Source organism: Dysidea avara, chromosome 11, assembly GCF_963678975.1.
Source record: "Dysidea avara chromosome 11, odDysAvar1.4, whole genome shotgun sequence".
Classification (NCBI taxonomy): Eukaryota; Metazoa; Porifera; class Demospongiae; order Dictyoceratida; family Dysideidae; genus Dysidea; species Dysidea avara.
In genome coordinates, this window is record NC_089282.1 from 25,986,823 (window position 1) to 26,001,288 (window position 14,466).

At 37.3% G+C, this 14,466-nt stretch overlaps 4 long non-coding RNA genes across 4 annotated transcripts; 2 read left to right on the forward strand and 2 right to left on the reverse strand.

Moving 5' to 3' along the window:
* Positions 1-206: 206 nt before the first annotated feature.
* LOC136238861 (uncharacterized) lies at positions 207-707 on the forward strand. Its single transcript, XR_010693230.1, has 4 exons — positions 207-279; positions 327-406; positions 469-644; positions 692-707. It is a non-coding gene; the product is annotated as an uncharacterized lncRNA (long non-coding RNA).
* Positions 369-3,472, reverse strand: LOC136238857 (uncharacterized). Its single transcript, XR_010693226.1, has 4 exons — positions 3,326-3,472; positions 2,332-2,380; positions 1,006-1,071; positions 369-507 (listed from the first exon to the last, which is right to left on the reverse strand). It is a non-coding gene; the product is annotated as an uncharacterized lncRNA (long non-coding RNA).
* LOC136238858 (uncharacterized) lies at positions 3,452-6,955 on the forward strand. The gene is made up of 3 exons (XR_010693227.1): positions 3,452-3,610; positions 6,304-6,372; positions 6,761-6,955. It is a non-coding gene; the product is annotated as an uncharacterized lncRNA (long non-coding RNA).
* On the reverse strand, positions 6,871-11,470 carry LOC136238859 (uncharacterized). The gene is made up of 4 exons (XR_010693228.1): positions 11,366-11,470; positions 7,898-8,424; positions 7,282-7,529; positions 6,871-7,008 (listed from the first exon to the last, which is right to left on the reverse strand). It is a non-coding gene; the product is annotated as an uncharacterized lncRNA (long non-coding RNA).
* Between the last annotated feature and the right edge of the window lie 2,996 nt (positions 11,471-14,466).

Here is a 14,466-nt window from a genome sequence, read left to right on the forward strand (position 1 = left end):
CAGACCAAGGTCTGCCGGTCCATAATCCAGGATGAGCATCCACCAGTCTTTATCTTGCCTGGTTGCTTCGTACTACAGTATAGCCTGATAGACCAAAGTCTTAAAATCAATTTTCTTCCAACAGTTATGCACTTACATTGCCGAGCTATGCTGACTTTGCTCATGATTTGGATGTAGCATATTAATGGATAAAATCTTAATATTTACAGGAAAGGTTGAAGGTAAAACTCTGATCCAATGATTTTACGTTGCCATAGAGTGCAACAGGAAATTTTTGAGGTGATAAGTTTGCTTATTGAGATTCAGCACATTAAAAATCATTACAGCATAGAGGACCCACTTTACAACATGAAACAGGTGTGAACAAGTAACAATATCCACAACTCATTGTCTAAAGTGACAAACAGTAAGCAATTAGAATGTATACACACTTTATATATAAACTAATTGTCTTCCCATAACCTTCAGTGCAGACAGCATGCAGTAGCTCCTTCGAACAGTAGATACCTGTATGGAGTGAAAAGAGGTGTTAAAGGCACAAAGCTGCCAAAGGCACAAAGCTTCTGGTAAGGATCACAGAAAACAATCAAATCAGCAAAGGAAGCCATCACAAACCCACAAATTGACACTTCTAGAACAGTGGAGTAAGGCATTAGATAATAGAGGTAATTCAACAATGTATATATTGCAGCTGTGATGGTTGGCATAAGCCTATTTTAGGCCTAAATAATGCCTAACAGTAGTCAACGCAAATTTAAGATTTACTAACTTCTCAGAAACATTTCAGATCACTCTGAAAGCATATATTTGGGCTTTATTTTGCCTCAGTTCATTCAGTACAGGCTAGTAAGGATGATATATGTAGATTGACATTTTCCTGCTAAAATTCTCACTCGAAATTTACTTGGCTGCATTGGGTAGAACAAGTGATGATATTTGATTGATGATTTGATTGTCTATATGGTATATACATACATCACTAAAACTTTGTGACAATAGACTTACCTCAGTGGTATCTTGAGGACTTTACATGTCACCCCAACAATACAAGTATCTCTGTGCCACTAGCACCTACAGTAATATGAAGAAGAACATTCACTACTTGTGAAAGCAGTTGCTTCTCTAAACTAAAAATCACACAATATGGTGATTTTGTGAACCAGACCCTCCAGTCAACATGTTGAGTTGTTAGAAACTAATGATAAACACCATAGTCCCAGTCTAAGGTAACTCGAAATACACCTTGCAATGAGTAATGGATGTTTAATATATTATTTGCCAGCTACAAACAAGAGTACAGTATATAATAGAAACCAAGAGTGTCGAACGGTGTATTAGCCCGTGATTAATGATCGCATAAAATAACACTGATATTTCAGTAATTGTTCATTTATGTGAAATGGTAATTTGAAATGTGTACATGGCAAAAGGCCTTTGTTCGCCAGTTTTCTGTGTTATTCAACCAAGTATTCAACAGTTATTGCCCCCAGCTCGCTAAAACAATGGCTGCACAAATGAGAGTGTTGCCACGCCTTCAGGGATCCACTTGGCAATGCCAGAACTTTAACATTAGCCATTTCCCTTTAATGCTATCACGTTTTCACTGGCTGAATTGGGCTAAATACTGCAACCTATCATGGCACTATAAACGAACAATTACTGAAATATTCATGTTACTTCACGCAATCATTTATGACTGGTAACACACCCGTTCAATACTCTTGGTTTCTATTATATACTCTCACTACAAATTATGAATTGGACTTTGTTATAGGTTGTGAACAGATAAATCATGCAAGTATCACTCATTTACAGCCATATCAATGTACATTAAAGCACACCAAACGTACAAATGTGACAATTCACAACCAAAGATATAACCGGTAGTTCCATTTATGACTGCACCAAATTAAGCAGTAAACACATGTTCCTAGGTAGTAGTAGTTTCACATTGCCAAAAATTAAATAAGATTACACATAACAAATAGCCAGTGATTGCAATGTATATAGAGGTGACTTTAGTAAGGAGTTTAATTTAAGCCCCTCCCCCCCCCACACACACACACACACATACTAGGGGCTGGAAACTAGCCATCTGCTACTGAGGATGTGGTCACCATTAATTTGAAAGCAAAATCTACAACATTATATGCTGGGAAAATATTAAATACTTATAGTGAAGGAAACGTTCGATAAATTAAGACTATTACTAAGTGTTCTTGTAATACTTTAGGATGGCCATATCGTGTACGATCAACACTTTTAATTTTTTTATAAAACCATGTTCAAAGACTGGACATGGTCTATATTAAACAAATAATACACACTTACATCAGGATTGTTCAAACTGGTGAATTCTGTGACATCTTGTTTTAATGCTCTGCAAAATAAAACAATCAGTATGAGGCACAACACAATAGGGAGGATACAAGTAATTTTTCTACTAAACAAATGCCAGGTATCAAATGAATACCAGTTATAATTTCTAAACATTCTGTGCAACAGTGCTATTAAATGACGAAGTGAAGAACATTGTGCAGAGCTCATGGAAAGTATCAAGAAGAGTACAACACAAGCCGTGAAATTCAATCATCTGGGACACTGATCACGTTTCTACCAACTTTTAGGTTGATTGCAAAAATGTAGTAAGAACAAATACATGATCAAACACGTGACCCATGATACAAATATCTTGAACTATATGGCAAGGATTGTAGTTAACAGTTTGCCAGCAAAACGTGATGTATAATTATACTGATTATTATATATGATAGGCAGACCACAAATTTTCATCAGAAAATTTAAAATCTTCAAGTGAAATGTGCACGTGATTTTGTTTTTACATTTCGCAAGCAACCGGTAAATGCCCGTGGAACTCATAACCCCGATACCACCAAGTGACATTAGCTTCCCCAAGTCTCAGTTATACAGTCATACTTAGGTAGGTCTCTTGCTCAAGGAAACTGCAACTTACAGTTGGAGGAGGGGGCATCGAACCTGGAACCTGCAATTACCAAGCCAATGTTCTAACCAGCCGGGTTGGCTATGTCGCTTCACCTATATGGTATAAGCAACAGCACAAAGCAGGCATTTGTACTAATCAAAGTTCAAATCCCAACATTGTCCCATGTGCAGATAACCAGTAATGTTACAGTTTATCATATGAATGCATGGCATTGGTTGGTAAGCTTGGTTGATTTGTAACCACCTGATAACAATGCCATACATTATTAGCTCAAGGCTCACTCACTACTTAGAGTCCATGTAATGAAAGTACTACTTGGCATACACAACTATTAAACTACCAGTACACTATACTGAATACCTTCCATGAAGCAGAAGCCAAGATATAGGGGGTAGCTTGAAGTCACCTGTTATACTAGCAGACTAGCGAGATATCCACTCCATTGTAAACAATAAAGGTCACTCGATCCGTACGCCGAACGGCTATCGTTTTGTTCACCCATGTTGAGTCCATAAGCGCCTCAGGCGCTTTTATAAAAATAATTAATCAGAGATTACAGTGCGCCTATGAAGATCGATATTACGAGACACACAGGCACAAGCTTGGACACAAGAGAGAAGATATACTCAACTCTCAGGATGTGAGGTATGTTACTTTTTTGTACGAAACGTGTACTGCACGGTACTTTACCCTGGGTGCATTATTTGAATGCTGTGACAGGAATTAAAGTCATAGTTTACCTTGCACAATATGCCTTGGCTTACAGGTGTGGTCAACTTAGAGGTTTGGGTAAAAGAAGTGTTGTAATGTCTATGAGTTTGGCACAATAGAGCAGGCAATGATTCTTAAGGTCATCAATGGCACGTACACACTTTAATGTTATCATGCTAGCTATATACATACGCCGCACTCTGGGTGATTCCAATTGATATGCCACAAGATGGGTATTTGGAGATACAAAGTAGTTAGAGGATAAATTACCTGCAGTATTCTAACTTTTGCGTGTGTCTTTGTGGAGGGTGCTAAACCATAAATGGTAGTTGGAAGTCTTCCAATTGCCCTAAGCAGCCTCTGTGGTGTGTGAAGCCTTTTTAAACCAGGCGCACGCCCACAACCGGCCGAAGGCCGGCTGTGGGCGTGCGCCTGGTTTATTGTAATTGTTTCCGTAAAAGTGTGTGTGTGTACCTATCTATCTACCTATGTACCTATCTACTTATGTTTGTCCGTACGCACCCACGTGAGCAAAATCGTTTAATAACGGTGAAAGCAGCTTTTACGTAAGAAGTAAAAGTGAAATGAAGTCTGTATTAAACTTCTGCACAGGTGAACTTTGCTCTGAGGTGGTTTCTTTTCGGCGGACTGAAATACGGGTGTGGTGACTTTCCTCAGACTACCTTCCCCTTGAGGTTTTCAGGCATTTAGCAACTGAAAAACAACGGTGCAGGCCTCGTACACTGCCAGGAATAGCCTATCGCTTCGAGTTGAAAGGGGGCGTATCCCTTACGTACGCGAACGAAAATGAAGAGCAGCTTTGAGGCTTTGTCGAGAGAATTTGTGGGAAAAAACACGTTAGTCACACTATAAAACAGTTTAGAAGATAGTTTTGTACGTAATATGTTGGTAAAAGCGGTTTATTTAACAAACGCTTCCTTAGCAGTGCATAGCAACGTAATTGAATGAATTACGAATATTTCATGAATTACGAGAAATAGCTAATTATATTATTGCACAACCCAAACTACCATATTGTAAAGTAGTAATACATAGTTGGTTAATTCATAGAAGTATATACTGTCTATAGTTATTCCAGATGAGTTAGCTAGCTGCATGGCGCCTGGTTTTTAGAAGTAGCACAACATCAACTTGTTCTCTTTGTCATTAAGTTGAGTAGTATCTGGTACAGTTCAAACCTCATGCACTCTTGTATTCGTACACTACTCAGCTTATATTATTGTGTAGTAGAAAGCAATGTGATGAACAGCAGCCATTTGTGTTTCTAATTACAAGCATGCATATGTATTTACAAATTAATGTGACTAAAAGCATGGAGTATGTATATCATAATTATAATCTATGCTAAAAGTTGCATTTGGAATTTATTGAATTGGTTATAAGTTCTTTAGTGATAGACAGGTTAGCTGAATGTTGTATTTTTGTTGTTGCAGTTTTGTTACAATAGAGTTTAAACACATGGGCTATAAATGCTGCATGCTTTGAGGATATCGTGAGTGGGTGTTACAGTTAAAGCAGTGCTACATGTGTGTATGGAAATATAACATAAGGGGACATGTCAAGAGATGAGGCAAAATCGAGCGCTGTATTTGCCTCGAGACACACTCAAGTGCTGTATTTTTTGTACATACAAGCATATGTGGTACTTTAAATTGTACTTGTACTTCCTGTTCTTGCTTGGAGCGTATGTCCTAATCGTTTCAATTTTTGGTGATCAGCAATGTAAACAGCGGTGTTCATGTGTGCATGTATACGTACGTACAGTATACCCTCTAATGTGCTGAGAACATTATTATTATTATTATAGGCTTTACAGCACAACATACAAGGGACTACGAACTAAGTCCACATACAGTGCAGTATGTATGAAAGTAAATGTGTTGAGGGTCTGGCAGAAATTACTTTTGCCAGCCTTAATTAATTTCAGTAAATTAACAAACTAGTCTGAAGACAAGAAAATAATGATTTGATTAGTTACGTACTCAACTTGAACGATACACTTTTTGTTCTTCATTCAGGTCGTCAAACATGAACCTCATGTTCCAAAAGAAAATTACTTTTAATGCTGAAATAAATACTGCAAGTGCTCAGATATTGTTTAGAATGTTGGTATTGAAATTAAGGTCACAAGATCCATGTTAGCCAGCCCATGTGATACATTTGTTACCTAACAATAACATCACGAAGGCTGTGGAGTTTGATTTGTGAAATTTTAATGTGCTTTGACATGAGTACTTCTATATGACATGTTGATCATTATTGTTACTTGTAAAAATAGTGATGTAAAAATAGTGAAATTCTTTCTCCCTAGTGGATCTATAAGGAGTATTGTCCTCAGTGGTGTCACCATTGTACGGAACTGTCTTCACGTACATACTGCAAATTAGTTTATAGTATTCTGTTTTATTTCATCAAAATTAGGATTTTACCGTCGATTACTATTGACAGTTTCAAACACATTATCTGTTTTGTGTCTCGAGTGTTTGGTTGTACAGTATGGCTGTTTGTAAGAGCATGTGTTTACATGCACTGGTAATGAAAAACGGCTTTGCCAGTTATGATACAGTTACATTTATTTATTGTATGTGTACATATATTGTTCGCAGTATGATGTTAGCTGACCTTCACTCTGGTAAACTACACAGATTCATCGTGAAGTTGATGTGAGTGATAGGGTAAGTACAGGGTCATAGTACAGGTCATTATAATGGTGTGAATATAGTTAGTGAGTGGGCAATATTATACTCCATTCCCAGTTTAGTAACACTCAGTAAGTCTGACTATCGCCAAAACATTACAAAAGGCAACTTGCATAGTGAAATCTCTCACCCTAATTTTATGAATACCACACACTAGATCAATTAAAGCTCAAAAAATGTCAGGATGGTTAGCTCATCAACTTACAAAGTCTTATTAGGAAACAATGTTGATTATGCATGTGTTCAGGTTTCACTGTATCAGGAGCTCATGATCATAAGCGCCACAAGGCACATGTGATATTCACACATTATTATAAACATGCTGCCATGTGACCACCACTCTATTATACACTCTACTCCATAGCCTATACATGACCACCGGATGAAGTGACACAGCCGTGAGCAGTAATGATGCTAGCAGACAGATGGCTCCTCCTCCCAAGAGTACATTTATGAAATTGTATTTAGGTACACTTTACTGAGGGATGAAGTTTAGTTGTTTTAGTTACATCATTTCTTTATACAATTATTGTGAGATACATTATTATTTTGATGGTTACACGATTGTTGTTCTTAATTCCTTTCTGGTCCGGCTTACACAGAAGATGTTACCTACACATGGACATAACTTATAGCATAGATCATAGGGTATGGAGTAAGCACTAAACTAAACTGAGTTACTTGCAAAGTGTTAAAGATGATTTCAAGTGTATGAAGGCTCTTGCTAATGGACACCATGTACTGTGTGTGGTACATGAAGCTGGGCTCAAAAACTTTATAGGGAAAAAAAAAGCTACAACTCGAAAGGACCAGTTGCAGTACAAAGAAAGCTGGATTATCAGTAGATAACATGCATATCCTGTAAGCGGTATATTATGTACAGACCTTGTGGTTATCATCAAGACACTTCCTGTGTAGACCTAGAGAAATATTTAATGGGAATTGTAAGCATTATTATATAACATGAAGTGTGAGCTGCTTCATTTGTAACTTCTGCATAATTATAGACTTGATCACAGTAACCTGTTCATAAATTAGGTTGACTCGTTGAGGTCCAGTAGTTATAGTCTGTGTATGTGTCATATGGTAGTGTCTGCTATTGACACCCAGCAACTTGATGTAGTAAACTAAATCTGTAAACATATTGGAATATAATTAGGGGATTGGTCGTGTAATGTACCCTCTAGTACTTTAGTTAACCAGTCCCTTGACTTATCACATGCAATAATAACTTTTAATAGTAACAAATAAAACTGATAACACAACCACATGACAACTAACTAATAGATACTATATATACAAGTGGTAACCATTAATGATGTCATACAAAACCTAATAACTACAACATGATTAAGTAATAAAAGTCTTGAGTTCAGTACAGGTCACATGTTACACAAGACCTAATGTGGACACAACTACTGTACACTATTATATCACATAAATATCGCACACACACACAAAGCAAAGTCTTTGGCTACTGTGCTAGCACAGTCATCCCTACCTGGTGACTCAGAGCAGGGACATCTGTGGAAGTTTTCAGTATTTATTATTTTTTATTTATTAATGCTTTACAGCACAAGTGCTGAAGGTCTGTAGGACACCTGGTCCTACAGTCTGCTCAAAGACTTTAGCTACTTAGACTTTAACTACTTAAGGTGTGTTTGAAAAGTTGGAGAAAGGAGAAAAAATCCATGACTGGACCTAGGTAGCCTTGAACCTGCAGCCATCCGATTTACGCTCGAACGCTTACAGGAGTCTACCAGGTGGTCAGGATGTTTTCTCCTTGTTATTTTCATGTAATTATATCCATAGGAATTCTAGAGAGTAACTCATTATCTCTAAGTACCCGAAGTAAAACCAAATGGACACTAGTTTATTTATTAATGCTTTACAGCACAAGTGCTGAAGGTCTGTAGGACACCTGGTCCTACAGCCTGCTCAAAGACTTTAGTATGTAATTATTACAAACGAAAGACGTCATCCCTGGTTCCAAGTAGATGGTATTATGGTTGTAAGTACAAAATCCATCTGCAATGATGAAATAAATAATATTATGTATCTAGATATCTACAATGCTTAGCTTCCAATAGGCACATTTTATTATGGGGATCTGGTGGTGAATAATCCCTGTGTGGAAACTATATTGGGAGTTGTGTTTTCAGGGGTATGACTGTATTGGTAGAGGCTTGTAAAGGGACATTCTAAAACTGTACACTATCAACTATCAAGAGACTGAATGTTCAGTGCCCTTTATACGGAGGTCCTTTTAGAGAGGTTCCACTGTAGTTGCTTATACTTCATAACACCTCACTTAGAAGCCATGTGTTTAATAAGACTACTTTGATATAGTGGCCACCTCCGAACATAGCTACCGTATGCAAGGAAATTTTGATGTAAGAAAAATTTGACGAATTTACACTTCAGCAGATTTGACAAATAAAATATTGACGAAAATCAAGAAATTGTAGACAAAACCTGTACTTTTAAAGGTGCTTATAAACATATGAATTTGTCGATTCATCAAATTTTTCTGACATCAAAATTTCCTTGCATACATTAATGTGTATGGGACATACTGCTCCATTGCTGAGGCCATAATATATCCCTAGCCACATGGCCCTATTAGTGAGGTTCATTCAATGCATGCCAACTGTATTTAATTAAGGTAACACCCAGCACATTTTTAGCCAGCATTTCTTTAATACTTCTTTCAAAAGTAATAATTGTTTATGGTGCTACAGTACCATATATAGCATTACCATATATAGCATTACAACATACAGATAGTTTACATAAGTTAGTGCAAAAACATTAGGGAATGGAATTATTATAATCAGCTCCTAGCATATTTTAATCTTGGAGGATAGTAGACAATAAGTGACCCGCTGAGCAAAAAATTGACTTGTCTGCATTTTCTTGAATTTCTGACTTTTTTAGTTGGAAAACCAATGGGCTGTTAGTTTCAGCATTATCTGGTAAGTAATTTCGGAGTTGTAGCAATAGACATCAAGAAGGGCAAAACAATTGACTTGTACAGAAATTTACAGGCACTTTGTTTAATCGATCACAAGTCTTGAGTACAATAGGCTATAGAGTTGGGACTTGTGTCATTCTATTCACCATGAACTGGGGCATTCATCAAGGTACAGTTGTATACATCAATGCTATTAAGCAAGAAGCTTAGAAACAGCAATGATAAAGTTATGTTATACCGCAACGTAATCAAATGCACATAACTCATGCTTGTTTCATGGGAGAAAAAACAACAAATGTGACTGAATTTGACAAAACAAGGCTTCGACGCACAAAGCTTTGTTAGGAGATATGGCGATTTTAAGGAATCATTGTGTAATAACTTCCCAGTGCCTACAGCTGTGCAAACAAAATTTGCACCAATTGTTCATCTGTTCACTAGCTATCACTGAGTGGGTGTATACATTTCTGATACCCAAAATTTGCCCTGTTTTGAGCAGCTTTTTTCGAGCGGGTAATAATATCACAGGTGGTAGTAATAGGGTGGGAGGGTGGGGGTGGATGGTGGTCTTAATATACGGGTATAAAATAAAGTAAGAAGACGATTGGAATCCAGAGGCCAAGTTTGGGCTCTCCATGGCCCTCCATATATGGCCCTCAAATTACTCCAAATTGACTGAGAACACTATTGGCGAGCTCTCTGTGAAGTCCCAACTCACTACACACCATTATCACAAAGCCATGGCCATTTAATGGTGCCAATCTCACACTCGTGGCTTTGACAGGGTCGGAAGAAAGCTGCTACAGAAACCAGACTTGTCAGTGCTGAAGGAAGTACAGTGTGAAATATGATAGTGTATTAGACCAGCAATCCATTTCTGGTAAAATCGTAAGTTTGATTTTGTGTGTGTGGAAGCCTTGTTATGTGAAATCCGGTCACAAATTATTCTTACTCTCAGTGACTGCTGCTCATCATATTGCTTTCTATTACACAATAATATAAGCTGAGTAGTATACAAATGCAAGTGTGTATGAGGTTTGAACTGTACCAGATACTACCCAACTCAACGACAAAGAAAAAAAAGTGCTGTGGCCACACACACCACAGAGACTGCTTAGGGAAATTGGAAGACTTCCAACAACTATTTACCTCCTTAAAAGACTAGCGCAAATGTTAGAATGCTGCAGGTAATATATCCTGACTACTTTGTATTAGGATTAAGACAATAACTTTTGGATACTGCTTTACCGCACCAAAGCTTCGTTACCATGGATACTAACAAGTTAAACCAGTTGCACAAGTATAGTCACTCCTTGTGGGAGCTGCCATTTACATATTTTTTGGTTAGTTATACAGTGAAACCCCTGTGTATTAATACCGAACAAAAGTGTCCAGATTATCAAGGTGTCCTGATTTTCCAAGTCAGATTGCATGCAAACGGACATTTTGAGACCATTACCATGTATCCAGGTTATACAGGTGTACTCATTTTCAAGTGTCCTGATTAACAGGTTCCACTGTATGTTTAAACAATGGTTGTACTGGAGCTATAATGAAGTGTACGAGTTTGTACTACAGTGTACAGTACCCCTAATAACCATCAGCTGTGTGCATTAATTGTTGACATGACATTTGTAACAAAGCTTTGGTAACATTTTCAAGAGTTTCGGAGGATTTATCTGTACATTCGTTCCAACCCTACATTGTATCTCCAAAAACTCATCTTGCAGCACATCAATTGGAATCACCAATGTGTGACATAAAATTAAAGTGATGACCTTAAGAATCATTGCCTGCTCTATTATGCCAAACTCAGACATTACAACACTTCCCTTAGCCAAGCCTCTAAGTTGATCACACCTGTATAAGCCAAGGCAGATTGTGCAAGTTAAACCATGACTACAAAGGGTCTGTCACAGTATAGAGTATATTTACATAATGCCCCCCAGGGTAAATTACCGTGTAGTACACGTTTCGTACAAAAAAGAAACGTACCTCACATCCTGAAAGTTGAATATATCTTCTCTTTTGTGTCCAAGCTTGTGTCTGTGTGTCGATCTTTATAGGCGCACATTAATATCTGATTATTTTTATAAAAGCACCTGAGGCGCTTATGGACTCAACATGGGTGAACAAAACGATAGCCACGCAGAACTTTGTGCGGTGATCACGTGACAACCCCGTTTCCTGTATGACGTAATTTTGTGGTTGAGCAAGTCTGTACATAACGAGATTGATCTAGATCTATAGACTACTAACGCTAACCTCAACTTCCTGACTTGTGAAGTTCTATTACTATCTTTTATGTAGAGTCTACTGTCATAATAATACAATACATGCAGGGGTGGACCCATGTAATAAACATACCGGATTGGAGACGCCTGACGGGGTTAGCGCGTTGAAAAATTCCGTGTTTAATACCGGAAGTGTGGAGATCAAGCTTCAGGAAGGGCTGAATGCACAGCTACCAGTATTTATTTATTTATTTTTTATTTATTTATGCTTTATAGTACACACATACAAGCATGAGCTTAGGTACACACACAGATACAAGAATTGACAATACACATGGTGTACTAAAGGTCTGTAGGCTTGTGCCTACAGCCCAAAAGTAGTAATTATAAAATAATAATAAAAGAACACATGATAAATAGTGTGTAGTTAATCGAGAAATGATCAATAACACACCGACTACAGGGACAGTGGTAGTGCAGTGTATGGGGATTGAGGGGGTCAAAGTTATGGATGAAATGATTCCAGAAGTGGGACTTGACTCTGTTTCTGATAGTATCAATAGACAGATTAATGTCAATTAATGGAAGCGCATTCCATAAGCGACAGATCCTTACAAAGTAAAAGTGTCGTTGCTTGTTAGTGGTGGAGGGATTGTGATGTAATTTGAAGCCTCCTGATCTGGCACTGGTAGAGAAGGAAATGAAATGGTGAATATTGAAACTACTGGTTGGATTTTTGATAGGTTTGATGAAAAACATGATGTCTGAAAGTTCAAAAGTGTACATTAATGGGAGAAGCTCTAGTTTGAGAAGTCTAGTTTTATAGTCGGAAATGTAATCGTTCAAAATATACTTTGTGGCTCGTCTCTGAAGATGTTCTAGGTTACTGATGTCTTTCACTAAATATGGATGCCAGATAGGGGAGCAGTACATGAGCTGAGACCTGATTAGAGATACGTATAACTTAACTTTAGTCAGTGGTGGTATAGATGAACTGAAGGTTCTTCGTACAAGACCCAATGTCTTATAAGCTTTACTTAAAATAATGTCATGATGAGTTTTCCATCCAAGATTATCACTTAATGTAACTCTGAGATCTTTATGTGATTGTTTAGTAATGATTATGTTACCACTAACAGTATATGATGTAGGAGACTTCCAGTTAAAAGATAAATGGCAGCTTTTAGAAGAGTTAAAATGTAAATTAGAGGATGTACTCCAGCTAAAAAGGTTGTCAATGTCACGTTGTAACAGTTGTTTGCCAGGAGGTGTCTTAATGTGCCTGAAACATTTGGTGTCATCTGCGAAGAGTAAAGCCTCACTATCAGTAATAGAATTAGGTAGATCATTCATAAACATGATAAAGAGAAGTGGACCGAGAATACTGCCCTGGGGTACCCCAGATTCAACAGATAAAAGATCAGAATAACAGTTATTAATAGAAACAAACTGGAATCTGGTACTAAGGTAGGCTTGAAGCCAAAGCCACAAGCTACCTGAAATGTTAAAGTTATGAAGTTTGGACAATAAATAAGAATGGGAAACCGAATCAAAAGCCTTACTGATATCTAAGTAGATGGCATCAAATTGGTCACGAGAAGAAAATGCATTGTGTAGAAATAGAAGTAGCTGTTGAGTAGTAGACTGATTGCGCATAAATCCAAACTGAGCAGGGTTGATGTAGGCCGAAATGTGATCAACCATTTTGTTGTAGATGATACGTTCTAGAACTTTAGATGTATTACTGAGTAGAGAAATTGGACGATAATTTTTCACTGAGGTTGGATCACCTGATTTAAAAATTGGAACAATCTTATGGACTTTCCAGTCTCTAGGCAAGTATGAAAACTGAAGAGTTAAATTAAATAAATAGCAGAGAGGTTGATAAAGGGCTGTGGCACACCTTTGTAAAACAATTGGTGGTATTCCATCAGGTCCCATGGCTTTGGTGGTATCTAAATTAAGAAGAAAGTTAAGTACTTCACTATCAGATATATTGAACTCAGATAACATAGTAGGATGATCAATGTCATCAGGGGGTACAGGATGGCTTGATGCTTTGGTGAATATTGAATAAAAATACTTGTTGAAAAGGGAGGCTTTAGCTAAGTCAGAGTTGGCAGAGATGGAGTCATAATAAACAGAATATGGAATACAATTGGAATTTGTTAAACTTCGAATGTACTTATAGATTTTAGAGTTGCTGTAGGAAAAGTTAGAGATCAAAGTAGATTCATAGTCAGCCTTAGCATTGCTTATTTCAGCTTGGAGTAGTGTTTCATTATTTTCAAGTTTGAGTTTATTCTGTTCAGAGGGATGCTTATTGTATTTACGTCTAAGAGTTCGAACACGATTAATATTGTGTCTAATAGAAGAGTTGAACCATTTAGGCTGATTGTAGCAATTGACTCCAACAGTGGGTATAAACTGTTTTATCCCATCCTTGATAAGTTCACTAATGTAGCACCACACATGTTCAATATTGTTAGACTCAAGGCAAGGGGAGAAGTCAGAATTGCTTAGAAAGTAGCAGAGACTGTCGTAATCACCTTTGGTAAAGACAAATGATGTTGTTGCTTGGTTATGTACATCATGATTGAGAGTTTGTACATCAAAAGTTATTATTTAATGATCTGAGGGAATAGACAGAGGTGGTACAGAATGAACATTTACATTGAATGTGATCGGGAATGTTTGTTAAAATAAGATCATGCATGTTTCCAGCAATATGAGTTGATTCACAGATTAGCTGAGAAAGATTCAAATTAAAAATAATATCACAGAACTTGGCTGAGGCAGGAGAAAGGCCACACAAGGAGTCCCAATTAACATCGCTAAAATTGAAATCACCAAGAAGTAGTA